This window comes from Nicotiana sylvestris, chromosome 2, assembly GCF_000393655.2.
Source record: "Nicotiana sylvestris chromosome 2, ASM39365v2, whole genome shotgun sequence".
NCBI classification, from domain to species: Eukaryota; Viridiplantae; Streptophyta; class Magnoliopsida; order Solanales; family Solanaceae; genus Nicotiana; species Nicotiana sylvestris.
The window spans coordinates 106,166,116-106,181,636 of NC_091058.1; the positions used below are offsets into that span (position 1 = coordinate 106,166,116).

At 38.5% G+C, this 15,521-nt stretch overlaps 1 long non-coding RNA gene across 1 annotated transcript; it reads right to left on the reverse strand.

Moving 5' to 3' along the window:
• Nucleotides 1–1,419: 1,419 nt before the first annotated feature.
• On the reverse strand, nucleotides 1,420–2,560 carry LOC104247000 (uncharacterized). Its single transcript, XR_716104.2, has 3 exons — nucleotides 2,409–2,560; nucleotides 2,135–2,251; nucleotides 1,420–2,060 (listed from the first exon to the last, which is right to left on the reverse strand). It is a non-coding gene; the product is annotated as an uncharacterized lncRNA (long non-coding RNA).
• Between the last annotated feature and the right edge of the window lie 12,961 nt (nucleotides 2,561–15,521).

The following is a 15,521-nucleotide window of genomic DNA, read 5'->3' on the forward strand; positions in this document are numbered from 1 at the left end:
TGAATATTGACCGTGTAAAATTTTCTTACACTTCAAGTTAAAAGTTACTCCCTTCGGTTCACAATAAGTGAACAATTTGTTGTTTTTATTTTGATCCAAAATAAGTGTCCATTTATATAATCAAGAAAAAATTCAATTTGTTTTTTCAAAATTACCTTTATGTACGTATCCATAAAAAGTCTTTCTCCTCACATTAAATTATACTGCAACATTTAATTAAGGTAGTTTAGTCACACTAGTTATTCTTGTCTAAAATTTAGTATTTCCTTAATGGGTGTGCTCAAGGCAAATTGATCACTTAATGTGGACGGGAGAGAGTACCACAAGACGGTGCAAGTAAAAAGTTACACTTCTGAATATTGGCAGTGAAAGTTTGCTTATCATGAATAAATAAGCAGTTACATTGGTTCTTAACGTTCTTTGTTTATAGTAAGTCTAATTTAGCAACCTAAAAAATAAAATAAGTACCTTATTATAATAGGTAAAGTACATTAAAAATGTAAATAAGTCTGTACTACCACCTGCATAAGTTAAATCCTTAAAAAGAAATAAAATTCCTATATTCTTCTCTTTTCTAGGTAGTGGGTATTTTGGAATTAGGTTGCACGAGTCTCAACTAATTTATCGGCAGCCTGCTACACGTTACAAGATCATATTGACCGTAGTTATAGATTTGGAACCTTTTCTTTTCTCTTACCAGTACCTTAGTTGGAGAAGCGGATCAGGCACCCCTCTGCCATAGCGTGTTTTTTTGTACGCTATATATATAGCGTAAAAATTCAAAATGTTATATATGTCAGTCAAATACGTTATATATGTCAGTCAAATCGTCAGGCTATATAACGTTTAAATACAAGACGCTATACCTTAACAACAAAAGTTACCGTTAAGGTATAATGTCTTGTATTTGAACATTATATATAGAAAAATAACTTTTTTTTTTGCACTTTATACTTTGAGTCCAAAAAAAATAATTGGGTTCCGGGCTCATCTCCCCTCCTCTTAATGACAAGATAAATACATACGAAAAACTATATCCTTACTTCATTTACACCATCTACCGACAAATACACGAATTGCCCACTAGTCACCGTGCGGAATGCCTCTAAGTTAGTCAAAGGAGGGACCAGAGTGCTAGCTAGCTAATCAATACACCAAAAATAGTAAGGGCACTCTACTCCAACAGTATAGGGCAACCAAAGCTCGGCTTCTGGAATTTATATAGTAATTTGTTTTTGTGCAGATTAAGGGCAAATAAAAGTGCAATTCGGTGCACAAAGTATCCTGCATTCATGCCGGGTTCGAGTTAGGGCCGTACCTTAAGAGGTGTGATGTAGACAACCGACCCTAATACTCCCTCTGTTCCAATTTATGTGAACATATTTCCTTTTTGGTCCATTCCAAAAAGATTGACCCCTTTCTAAATTTGGTAACAATTTAGCTTAAACTTACAATTCTACCCTTAATGAGAAGCTTTTATAACCACACAAATATTCTGGGCCCTTTTTGATTTGTTTAGGACCACAAATTCCAAAAGTCTTCATTTTTTTTTAACTCCATGTCCAGTCAAACAGGTTTACATAAATTTGAAATGGAGGGAGTACAAACATTAATGATTGTTTCCACGGCTCGAACTCGTGACCTAGAGGATCACATGGAAACAACTTTACCGTTGTTCCAAGGCTCCCCTTCATCCAAGGCTCCCCTTCATTAAGGCCAAATCTACTTGAAACTTTCTTTACTATCAGCTATGCATGTTAAGCAGTTGGGAATCGCTCCAAAATAAGTGCTTCCTTACTCTCTAATCAGCAGGGAAATTTGCTACTTACAAAAATTGACAATTCGATAGTCGAATATGCTTGATGTCAATTGGCAACTTTCCGTTGCACTATGATTTACACAGTTTCCTTAGTTACCAACATCAATAACAGCTAGACTGATAAATCATGTATTTATCAGATTGTTGGGACCCTTGCACCTTTGAGAAAGTGCCCCTTTCCTACATCTTCATAAAATAATCTCTCCTTGAATACGTTACATACTTCCTTCATCTCTACAACCTTGTCATAAAATTGTGTTAATTATAAGTGACTTCATTAATGGAAAAGTAAACTAAGAATGAAACTGTTATTACCTTTCTCTAAGCTATAGATCTTTTTTTTCTTCTGCTCGAGTGGTCAAGAGCATTGGGCCAGCTTGAAATTAAAACAACTCCCTCCCACCCAGTTCGGGCGAAATTGCAAGTCATCAACTGTGTAATCATGTGATCCATGAGAAAAAATCTCATGTTCTCGACTCCAAACGTATTTGAATACTGGATTGTGACATATATATATATATATAACCCAACTCTTACTAGATGGCGTTCCCTTCAATACCAACAAGCTAAGGGAATAAGAAAGACTCACCTGGACGTGGCCAAATTCACTACAAGATATCACCTTTATTGTGGCGACAAATACCTAGGAGTCGCTGCTAAAGGGTATTAACGGCGACTATTGTATTGTCACAAGAAAAACTGTAACTGAAGGTTATTTGTGGCGACATTTATAGTCCAACTCTTACTAGATGGCCTTCCCTTCAATACCAACAAGCTAAGGGAATAAGAAAAGACTCACCTGGACGTGGCCAAATTCGAACCCATGACACTAGACGAATTCGAATTATTCTCTTTTGACACCAAATTATGATGTGCCGGCTGAAGGGCCAAGTAACTAAAGCAATAAAGGCTATAGGCTCAAAAGTTTTAAGGCCTCACTATCTATTAATATATAGTAGATTCTTTAGTTAATTTTCTGCAAAAATTGTTTAAGATAAAAAGCACAAAATCTTCATAAAAATGAAAGAAAACTATTTATAGCCCGTTTGACCAAGTTTTTTTTTTTTTTGACAAAAGTGCTTTTTTTTGTTGTCAAAAGCACTTTTGGCCAAAAATTGAGGTGTTTGGCCAAGCTTTTGGAAGTAAAAAAAGTGCTTTTGAGGAGAAGCAGAAACAGTTTTGGAGAAGCAGAAAAAAATAGCTTCTCTCCAAAAACACTTTTTTGAGAAGCACTTTTGAGAAAAATACACTTAAAAGCAATTTTTTAAAGCTTGGCCAAACAGTAATTGCTGATCAGAAGTGCTTTTCAAACTAATTAGCCAAACACAAACTACTTCTCACAAAAAGTATTTTTGAGAAAAATACTTTTGAAAAAAAGCACTTATCAAAATAAGCTGATTTTCGCAAGCCAAACGGGTTATTAGTCATGTGATTGATTGGCTATATTAATAATAAAATTTAACTTTAGGTCCCCAATTTACTGAGCCTCCCAAGATTACGATGCCAAAATGGCTTCATTGTAGCTCCGAGGATAAGAACGAAACGTCGCCGAGGCAGGACGCTGACAATGACCTTTTAGTCTATTTTCTCCTTCTTCCACATTAACTGCACTTCCCAGTCGACTGTAGTCCATGTTTCTCCTTACTTGCTGAAGTTGTTTCTTGAAGGTAGTTCTGTTTATGGTTACGTCCAGTCTTAGTCTCTCACCATGTAAATCCTTTTTCCTCATTTCCGGTTTCCGGGAGAAACACACAGTGGCACAAGCAGGATTTCACAAGGGAATTCAAAATATAAGAAAAGTAAGCGATTCAATATATATATATATATATATATATATATATATATATATATATATATATATATATATATATATTAGCTATACACAAAAATACTTTTAGCCTTATATACACATTGTAGTTTTTCGGGAAGTTCGAATCCGCTTCTGCTGCCGTAGCTCCGCCCATGCAGAACCGGGAGATTTGCATCTATACCCGTTTTTTGGGTCACGTTTTAACTTGTGCCCGCTTTGTAAAAAAAAATTGCAAACGTACCCACTTTTTCGCTTAACTTAAGCATACGGGGCTGAAGTAGCAAAGACAATCACGCAAAACTTCAGCATTCTAGTAGACGGGCCTGAAGTAGCAAAGGCAGTGCTGAAGTTTTTTTGTCCTGGATAAGATGCTGAAGTTATTTAGTTCATTTGTAAAAACTTAAGTACTAAAACAGCTGGAGTTTTTTGTCCTGGATTCATGAGTTTTGTCATAAATCTTTTTCAAAAACTTCAGCAGAAGATGCTGAAGTTATTTAGTTCATTTGTAAAAACTTCAGTACTATATAAGCTGAAGTAACATTTTGCAGGAAGAGTGAAATATAAATGGCAAAACTTAAGTTCTATATGTAAAAATCGAATCAGCACTGAAACATTTCACAAAATTTTAAGTCAACAATCAATTATCCCACAGATGTTACACAAAACACTAATAATCCAAAGATGTTCGTTCTGACACTGCAGCACATTAAGAACTTTACCATTCAGACAAGTACAAAGGCAAGAGAACTGTGATCTTCCTCCTCAATCCTCTTCTTAAATAAAAAAACCGATATTATTCTCCTGATCTATTAGTACTACTATTCTACATAAACAAATTCCAAATCTACTGCTGCAACCATAGCATTCACCTAATGTAAAAATTCTACCAATACAATGTTAAAAATAGAACTCTTAAGATGGTGGTAGTATTAGAGAATTAATCATAGTGCCTTTCAGTTGTTAATAGAAGAAGAAGAAAACGAAGGAGGAGAAAAAGGAGGAGGAGAAATGGGCTGAAATTGTTTAAAAATTGGGTACAAATTAAAATTTTTTTAAAAAATGGGCATAAGTCCCGTGCAATTTTTTCTGCAGAACTGATTACACTACTTGGACAAACACGTTAACGGATACCAATGGTCCTAAAAAAACAACTACGAGTAAGCGTACGTACAAATTACTTATCTAGAAAATAAAGCACGTGACCTGCTATAACCTTAAAATTTACCATAGCTGTGAAAAGACTATACATTTCAGTGGTATATAAATTAAATCCATAAGAAAAGTTTAAAATGCTGGATGATCAGAAACCCAAAGATCGGTGATGAAAGAGGGATGGGCTGAGGCCATGGCATATGTGAACCATGTGCTAGTGTTTCCCTTGAGCTTGAATAGTAAAGCATATCTGTACTTGCGAAACTCTTCCTTGTAATTCTTATTATTATGCATTAATGGAAATTTCAGCAGGATCTAGAATTATTCAAAATAAAAAAAAAATATTATGGGTGCTAGTCTTCTGAATTTGCCTAGAAGTGAAAAACACATGCATGGCTTTCCTGCACCAAATGAGTTGATACGAGTTGTTTTAAAATTTCCTTTCTTCATGTTATTCGATATCTTTGCGGCATGGAACATAATATTCGGTGCATAGTTTATATTTGATTAGATTGTTTGCTGCTGTTTTGATACTCCTATCAATACCACAACCTTTTTCCCATTGATACCTAAATAATAAATCTTTTGCTAATCTCATAAGATTTTAAAGATAATTTTTAAGAACGAACCAGCGAACTTGTCAGTCGAGCATTCTGATAATTGCATGTGTCTATAAAGATTGTACATAATATATTGAAATATGTAGTTGTTTGAAACTCGAACTTTACTTGGTCGAGTAATTGAATAGGATTAACTTGACTCAACATAAGAATTGTATATAACTCGGTGAAATTATCAACTATCAACACTTTATTGATAATTAAGCTGAAACAAAGGATTTGAATGAGTTTTAAAAGCTCAAAAGTGGTTATATTTCAAGTGTGATGTTAAAATTTATTTTTATTCACGAATTAGGCAATGATCTTTTTTCACAACATTTTTAATTTGTATTTTAAGTTTGTGCTATTTAGAATTATTTATCAAGTCGAGCGCAAGTTTTGAGTCTAAACATGACGAGCAAGGAAGGTGTTGGCCCAAGTAAAGGTTAGTTTTGAAGACTGACAAAGGAACTTAGGCATGAACCAGATCCATCCCTGTTGAGCACAGATACGGACAAACTTGAGCGTGTGAGATGCACGTGAAAGAGATAAACCTAACTTGACAGAATTGATATCTCCTGATCCTGATAAAAAATGTTGCATAATTGATAAGGAGAAAGACTCTTTACTCAAAGAGAACACTATTCATCAAGATAGGGAAGGAGTTAGAGGTTGAGATCAACTAGAACTCTTCCAGCAAGAAAGAGTAGCATCAGAATTCTAGTCAATCTTTATTTACTAACTCTATAAATATTAGTGTTATTTTCTTTTATAGGTAACGCACATAAGCAGAAGTTAAACGTGAATTGAGAGCAAAATAGCAAGGCAATTTTGCAAGCAGTTCGTGTGTGATTCAAGTGTGCAAACCTGAAGCTACATGAACTAGATAGAAGAACCAGTTCCAAGTGTCTGTCTTTTATTCTAGTTCAATTGTAATAGGTGTTTTCATATTGTATCTTTCAGCTTTATCTAGAGGCAATTGTAATAGGTACTCAGAGTTTTCAAGTTAGAGTTAACTTGAAGTTGTCGCAGCAGTTAGAGGCTGTTTGCCATAACAGGATTAGAGTTAGTCCTAGATTTACAAAAGTATTTTTGTAAATGCAGTTTTTGGGTAAGTGATTTAGTAAAGAGTTTGGTAAATCCTACTAGGAAGTAGGTCGCAGATTTTTCACCCTGTGAGCCAGGTGTTTTCCACATAAAATACTTGTGTTCTTTACTTTTCCCATTTACTATTTCTGCAATAGTAGGTTAAGGAACACTTAGATGAACCAGGTCCTTCCATAATTGTAACAACCCAACCCTCTAGTGATATTGTTCGCTCTAGGCCTGGGCCCTCACCGGTTTAAAATGCGTCACTATGGTCTAAGGTTTGTTAACTTATATACCCAGCATCTCTCTTGTGTTTTGCCGATGTGGGACTCTGTCTAAAGTTTGGGGTGTTACATACACCCCCTCTTATGGACTCAGCGTCCTCGCTGAGGTTTGCCCCACCGTATGAGATTTGCTTAGACTCAACACTGAGGTTTGCCCCGCCTAACTGGGATTTGCCTAAACTCAGTTGAACTCTGACCCACCATCGAAAAGGCTGACACAAGAGTGGCTCTGCTACCATCTGTAACAGCCCAGTCCGCTAGTGATATTGTCCGCTCTAGGCCTGGGCCCTCACGGGTTTAAAATGCGTCACTAGGGTCTAAGGCTTGTTAACTTATATACGTAATATCTCTCTTATGTTTTGCCGATGTGGGACTCTGTCTAAAGTCTGGGGTGTTACAATAATCAGTTTAAGCAAAAAATTGGTCATCACACAAATCACCCCCCTCTTGTATAGTATTGAAGTATAAAACATCAATTGATATCAAAGCGGGTTATCATTGAAGAGGCTAACACTTTAGGAAAAGATCAAGATGAGTGCACCACCTGGAAACTGGGAAGGGCAATCCACTGCTAGACATCCACTCTTTAATGGCCAGTACTACTTTTGATGGAAAAACAGGATGAGAGATCACATCATCGGAGAATACTATGAGCTATGGGACATTGTCACTGATAGTCCCATGGCTACCATGAAGAAGACTGCTGAAGGAGTAGATGTGCCAAAAACAAGAGCTGACTGCAATGATGAGGACTTGAGGAAATGGGAAAAGAATGCTAAGGCCAAGAAATGGCTTGTGTATGGACTTGGTCCAGACGAGTACAGTAGAATTCAAAGCTGTACCACTGCTAAGGAAATCTGGGACACTCTGTGAGTAGCTCATGAAGGAACTCCTCAAGTGAAAAGGTCAAGAGGAACACTGCTGTATTCTATATATGAGAATTTCACCATGAAGGAAGGCGAAATCATCTAAGAGATGTATACCAGGTTCACCACACTAACAAATGAACTTAAGTCTCTTGGAAGGGTAATTCTTGAAGAGGACAAAGTTGAGAAAATTTTGACAAGGGTTCTGCTAGTCACTTGGGAAAGCAAAATCATTGCCATTCAGGAATCAAAGAACATTGACACTCTTAAGTTGGATTAGCTAATTGGAAATCTTACTGCCTATGAACTTATAAGGCAAACCATAAAGATGGATGCTCCTAAGAAGAAAAGGATCCTGGCACTCAGAATCACTGAAGGTGCTGATCTAGAAGAGGATGAAATGACTATGATCACAAAGGACTTCAAGAAGTATCTAATGAGAGGAAAGGGTTCCTCAAGAGATGCAAGCTACAACAAACCAAGGGTTCTTGAAAAACATACCAACGAGGGCTGCTACAAGTGTGGGAAGACTGACCACCACATTAAAAACTATCCTCAGTGGGAAATTGAATGGAAGAAGGAAAGGGTTGAACGAAGAAATAGGAAGAAGGAACATGTTCATCCTAAGAAGAACAAAGGATCAACAAAGGCTATGGTTGCTGCCTGGGGAAAAAGTTCAGATGAGGATTCAGAGGATAAAGATGGAGATGAACAAGCACTTATGGCCATTAGAGAATCTGATGAGGAATCTGAGGTAAGTGTAATTCATCTCAAAGACAAGATTAAGTTTTTTTCTAAAGAAAGTCTATCTGAGTTACTTTTAGATTTCATTGATGAATTTGAGCTCATAAACAATGAAAAGGAACAACAGTCTAAGAAATGTGTGATTTTGAAAGCTAAGTGCAAAAATCTGGAACTTAGAGCTAGTGAAAGTGATAGTAAAAATGCTGAGTTAAAGAACCAGGTTCTTGAACTTGACACCACTGTGCAAGAGCTTAGATCTGAAAATTTAAAACTGAAATTAGGAACAGGTAAAAAGAAAGCTGATCACACACCTCACTTTAGAAGAAAATCTAGGAAAAATGAAAGATGAGTTGTACAAAAGAGATGAGCAGATAAGAGTCCTAAAGGAGGATCTAAGCAAGGTTAAGCACGAGCTAGACAGAACTTGTAAATGGAGTAGGTCCTCTGATGCACTTTCATGGCTACAAGAACACCATAGTAGCAATAAGAGAGGACTTGTCTATGGGACTCCTTCACCTAAGTGGGATCCTAAAAGCAAGTACATCACATTTCCTGAGAACAAAATATGCACATACACTGTGGTAAGATTGGTCACTACAAAAGTGAATGTACTGCAAAAGAAAAGGCTAGTCAAAGAACAAAACATTTGTTTAGGGGGAAAATAGGCTGTCAGGATGGGCTAAAAAGAATCTAATTAACCCTTTTGCCTATAGAAAGGGACCCAAACTAGTTTGGGTTCCTAAGACTAACCCTTGATTTTCTTTTGCAGGTCCAAGTGAAGGGGAGCAGTCAAATATGATACATGGATAGTGGCTGCTCAAAGCATATGATAAGAAGTAAGAACCAGTTCCTTTCACTTGAAGACCTCAAAGGAGGTAATGTCTCTTTTGGAAATGGTAAGAAAAATGAGATCATTGGGGTTGGAAAGGTAGGTAAGACAGACTCACACAACTAGATCGATGGAACTGGTCCATATGGATCTCTGTGGTCCAATGAGAACTTTAAGCAGAGGTGGTAAAAGATATATGATGGTGCTTATTGATGATTACTCTAGGTTTACCTGGACATTGTTTTTAATATCTAAAGATGAAGTATTTGACACATTTACTTCTTTTGTTAGAAAAACTCAGAAACAACTAGGTAATCAACTTGCATCAATTAGGTCTAATCATGGAACTAAATTTGAAAATGCTAAGTTTGCTGAATTTTGTGATGTGCATGGCATAGATCATAATTTTCCTCCTCCTAGGACTCTACAACAAATGGAATAGTTGAAAGAAAGAATAGGACACTTGAAGATATGGTTAGGACTATGTTTCTTTCTAGTAAACTGCCATTTAGTTTCTGGGAAGAAGCTGTAAATACTGCATGCTACATCATCAATAGGTGCATGACTAGACCTCTTATAGAGAAGACTCCCAATGAGTTACTTAAAGGGAGAAAACCAAATATATCCCATCTTAGGGCATTTGGATGCAAGTGCTTTGTGCACAATAATGGAAAAGACTCCCTAGGTAAGTTTGATCCCAGAAGTGATGAGGGAGTATTCTTGGGATATTCTTCACATAGCAAAGCATATAAAGTGTTCAATAAAAGAACTTTTGTACTTTGATCGCCAGTTCTCGGGCATGACTTGCCCCGTATGATGTATTATGACTAATGTAAATTGTTGATTTTATTTTTCATGAAAATCAGTATGAATTCGAAAGAACAATCTCAGTTGAAAGCTTTGAATTTGAAAGGTTTGACCATGAGTTGACTTATTTGTATATGAGCTCAGATCGGAATTTTTATGATTTGGATAGCTTTGTTGGGTGATTTATGACTTAGGAGTATGATTGGAATTGGTTTTGGAGGTCCGGAGTAGAAATAGGCTTGAATTGGGGAAGTTAGTATTTTGGCAATTTCTAGTTGATAGGTGAGATTTTGATCCGAGGGTCGGAATGGAATTCCGAGAGTTGCTGTAGATTCGTTATGTCATTTGTGATGTGTGTGCAAATTTTCAGGTCATTCGGACGTGGTTTGGTTGGGTTTTTGATCGAAAGCATATTTCAGAAGTTTTTAGAAAACTTAGGCTTGAATTCGATGTGAATTGATGGATTTGATGTTGTTTGATGTGTTTTGATGATTGGAACAAGTTTGAATAAGGTATTGGGTCATGTTCGTGCTTTTGGTTGAGGCCTCGGGGGGATTTCAGATGGTTGGCAGGGAAATTGGAATTTATGTTGCAGCTTTAGATTTGCTGCTTCTAGTATTTTTGCATATGCGGTTTGTGGACCGCAGATGCGGGTGTATCATCGCAGAAGCGAAAATGGGTCAGGCGAGCTGGACCGCAGAAGCGGCTAAAGGGATCGCATCTGCGGAAGCGCAGATGCGGAAGTGGTTCGCAGATGTGGCTTAGGCCGGTTTAATGAACTCCGCAGAAGCGGATGTGTTGACCGCATATGCAGTACCATAAAAGCGAATTTTGGACCATAGATGCGGTCATGTCTGGGCAGAATGTATATATGTCTTCCTTCGCGATTTTTGAAGGGTTTAACCATTTTTGCACTCGGAATTTGGAGCTTTGGGCGATTTTGAAGAGAGGAATCAAAGAGACTTCATTGAGGTAAGGATTTTGGACTTAAAACATATTCATATAGTAGAATTTCATGAATTTAGGGCTGTAACTAATGGGTTTAAAGGGCTAAAAAAGGAGGATTAGGGCTTGAGTTTAAGAGGCCTTTAATAGAGGATTTGAGGAGTCATTTGAACTCCGATTTTGATGTTGTTGATATGCATAAACTCGTGGAAGGATAAGGAACCCGTTGATGTAAAAATTTCTGAGTTTCGAGAAATGGGCCCGGGGCTCGGGTTTTTGGTAATTTCAGGATTTGTGCCCGTTATTGATTGTTTTCGCTTGGGCTTTGTTCCCTTAGCATATTATGATGTATTCATACTGATTTTGGATAGATTCAATGTGCGTGGAGGCCGATTTGAGGGGTAAAGGTGTCGCGAGCTAGAGATATCGCCGGTTCGAGGTGAGTAATGATTGTAAATGATATCCTGAGGGTTTGAAACCCTGAATTCGCATATCGTAGTGCTATATTGAGGTGAGACACACATTTGATGATAAGCGTGGGGTCATTTACTATAGGGGATTGTGACTTGGTCCGTCCCGATTGACGCTTTTACCGCGTATTTGATTGAAACTTATTTGTTATCATCATTATATTTTGGAAAGTATTATCATGTTTTAGGCTGAATGCCATATTTGGGCCTCGTGCCAATTGTTTTGGACCCTTAAGGGGTTTTTATAACTATTTCCTCATTGTTTTGACCTACTACTTGAACTCAATTGTATTGTTTTCCACTGTTGTACAACTTAGCTACTTTTACTCGGTTTTGAAACTAAAATAATATATTAAATGATGTTTTGAGGCTGAGAACTACTGTTTTTACTAACGCCTGAAGGGCTTATGTGATTTTTGGACTGAGTATGGCCAAGGGCCAGATGTGAGGATACTATGGGATCGGGCTGCGCGTCGCAGTAGTGTTATACTGATATTGATATGAGGCCGAGGACCTAGATTTGATGCCACGAGATGGCTTGATATTGCGCTTGGGCCGTAAGGGGCCCCTCCCAGAGTCTACACACCCCCAGTGAGCGTCGGACAAGATATATGGATCGGGCTGCACACCACAGTGATATATGGATCGGGATGCACGCCGCAACGGTGTTGGTACTGTTCTACGTGTTTACTTTACTTCATCTGTCTGCCATTATCTATTGTTTGTGCTACTTCATGTGATATCTATCTGATCGCCTAGCATTTATCTGTTAATTGAGTGTTGTGCCCGAGGGGCAGATTTTCGTGCTTATCTGCACTATTTGTTTGCATTCATTTGCGTAACGGTTGAAAGAGTCATTTTTAAAAGAGGTTTAAACTGAGCTAAGATGTTTTTCCAAGGATTTCACAGTTTCACTGCTTTTATTCAAAGGGTTTTAGACCGCTCTATACAGCATGTTGATGCATTTTTTGTGATTTCTTATTGCTCAGTTATTATTTACCTTTATTACTCACTGAGTTGGAGTACTCACTTTACTCCCTGCACCTCGTGTGCAGATGCAAGTATTTGTTCACTCGGTAGCGAGTTTTGAGCTGGTCGGAGGCTAAGTTATCGGAGTTTAGTGAGGTGACTGCTAGCGTTCGCAGCACTGCATCTCTTCTTTTTGTTTATCAGTCCTATTTTATATGTTTCAGGCCTTGCAGTTGTATTTATACTCTAATAGATGCTCGTGACTTGTGACACCCTGGTTTGGGCTATGTCGGGTTGTACTTCCGCTAATTATTATCATTTAATCACATTTAAACTACTTATGAACTGTTTAACCGCTTTAAATAGGATGCATTGGGTTTAGTTGGCTAACCTTGTCTTCACAAGAGGCGCCATCATGACCGTATCGGGGATTGGGTCGTGACAAGTTGGTATCAGAGCCTAGGTTACATAGGTCTCACGAGTCATGAGCAGGTTTGGTAGAGTCTCGCGGATCGGTACAGAGACATCTTTATTTATCCTCGAGAGGCTGCAGAACCTTTAGGAAAACTTCACATTCTTGAATTCTTAGGCAGCACGACCAGTTTCAGATGATTAAAGAAGAGGTAGTGCTAATTGGGGTGATTTGACGAGGGTATGTGTTTCAGAAAAGACAATGTGATTAATTTGATGGTACTTCGGTAGTATTGCGACACTTTCTTGTTAGATCGACTGGTGATATTCGAGTTTGCTTGGGGGCACAGGGAATTTTTTGAGTATCTATCGTGGAATGATTGGGTATTTGAGGCGTAGCATGTATTCGGACGGCGAAATTGGGATCGGATGTGGTGATTCATGGGCCGTGTAGATTTGGAGACGGAAGTTCTCATATTCAGGCTATGTTGTGGTTGTGGATCGTGTGTATCGACACTGTTTAGCGACTATCGAGATTTGGAGGCTCGAGTGGATTTTTCTTTGTTGGTATGTTAGATGTTGGATGTGATGTTGGAGTTCAGACTGGTCATCTCAGTGTTGGGTTATTCTGGACTATTACGCTATGGGCTATGCCGGAAATGCCACGGGTTGAATGGCGAGGGGCGGTAGATTATGTTCTAGTAGGGTGGTTTATATTTCAAAGACCCAGCGAACGGCTGGGAAGGATTGCCTTTCTTAATTGAGCCTTCATGATGGATATCAGTGCAGAGGATTCTACCACTGATTCAGTTCCGGTGTTGAGGAACTCTCTGGATGTGTTCCTTGTGGGCGGGCATGTCGCCGGGCAGGTTTGTTGATTTCGGTATTGATTTGGCGTCTGGCACCATATCGTATGGCTCCAGCAGGAGTTATAGTAGTGGAAGGAGCAGTTTCAGGCTTCTTTGATAAGGAGTTCGTGGCAGGCCAATGTGGATGCGTGTTCTAGCTGAGTCGGCTTAGTTGGCCCCAAGCTATATTGTTGAGGGACAGGTTGATTCGACCATTATTGAGCTTACTAGTGATCTGGGAGATCTATGAGTTGCCTTTCTGTGTTGCAAGACGTTATGATTTGTTGATTATGGGCACATATGGTGCGGTTCTATTGGGATTCATAGTGGAAGTCGAGCGGGAAAAGCAATTGAGTGTTGCTCGGTGGATGGTGTATCGGTTACGTCGTATCGGGTCTGCGTGGTATGTGTTCCTTGTTTCACCGTAGGTGTAGTGATTTGCTTTGGTTCCAGGTGTCAAATTGTGTGCGGTTGTCAATTTCGAGCATAGTGACCTGAGGTGTTTCACGTGGAACAATGTTTGGATAGAATCGCGCATTTTTGCAGCGAAGCTAGGTGGATATATGACCTTGCAGGTTAGATTCGGGTGTTCTATTTCTATGATGTGAGACGGGTCCTCAGTCTTGTGTTGTGGTGGTACGGGTAATCTTGAGGTACAACTCCTTCATTGAGTCATTTTCATGATTGAGTATGTTAGGACCGTTGCTTATTGGCGCGCGTATTATGCCAGTTGTGGCTTAGGCCTCTATTGATGCGTCATGTCACCAGAGTGATGTGTTGGATTAGAGGAGATCGTTGGGATCTTTAATGAATACGAACAGATTCGATTTCAGCATGTTGGGAGGATAATGTCGAGGTTCGGCTCAGAAATTTGCTATGGTATTTGCCAAAGGAGAAGTGGCTACATGAATAGTCGATCTCAGAAATGGTTATGGTTCAGTGCGTATTTTATTTATCGTTGGTAGTATATGAAAGTGTTGGAATGAGACTTTAGTTGATAAGAGGTTTTCTAACAGTATTCGGTTGTTGTGGGCAGCTGTTGTGAATAAAAGTTATCGCTACGAGTGTTTGAGTTATGTGGTATATTATGGGATTGCTCCCGAGGTTGCAGGCATGGGTTATTACAGCTGGTTCGGGTCTATTCAGAGTATAGGTGTGAGGTTTTGATCGTATTGATGGTTTCGGAAGTGGAAATGTGGTTCTATGGCTTATGGGCTAGATTGGATTGTGCTATTTCAGTTGCAATGGGTTATCGGACCTATATGAGATAGGGTGACGTGGGATCACCCCCGGGTATATGCATGGTAAAATTATTCAGCTACGGGTTGGCTTTTAGAACAACTCTGGGTACGTTCGAGGACGAATATGTGTTTAAGTGGGGGAGGATGTAACGACCCGACCGGTCGTTTCGAGATTTTGTACTTTGATCGCCAGTTCTCGGGCATGACTTGCCCCGTATGATGTATTATGACTGATGTAAATCGTTGATTTTGGTTTTTACGAAAATCGGTATAAATTCGAGAACAGTCTCAGTTGAAAGCTTTGAATTTGAAAGGTTTGATCAAGAGTTGACTTATTTGTATATGAGCTCGGATCTGAATTTTTATGATTTGGTTAGCTTTGTTGGGTGATTTATGACTTAGGAGTGTGATCAGAATTGGTTTTGGAGGTCCGGAGTAGAAATAGGCTTGTATTGGCGAAGTTAGTATTTTGGTGATTTCTGGTTGATAAGTGAGATTTTGATCCGAGGGTCGGAATGGAATTCCGAGAGTTGCTGTAGCTTCGTTATGTCATTTGTGATGTGTGTGCAAAATTTCAGGTCATTTGGACGTGGTTTGGTTAGGTTTTTGATCAAAAGCGTATTTCAGAAGTTTTTAGA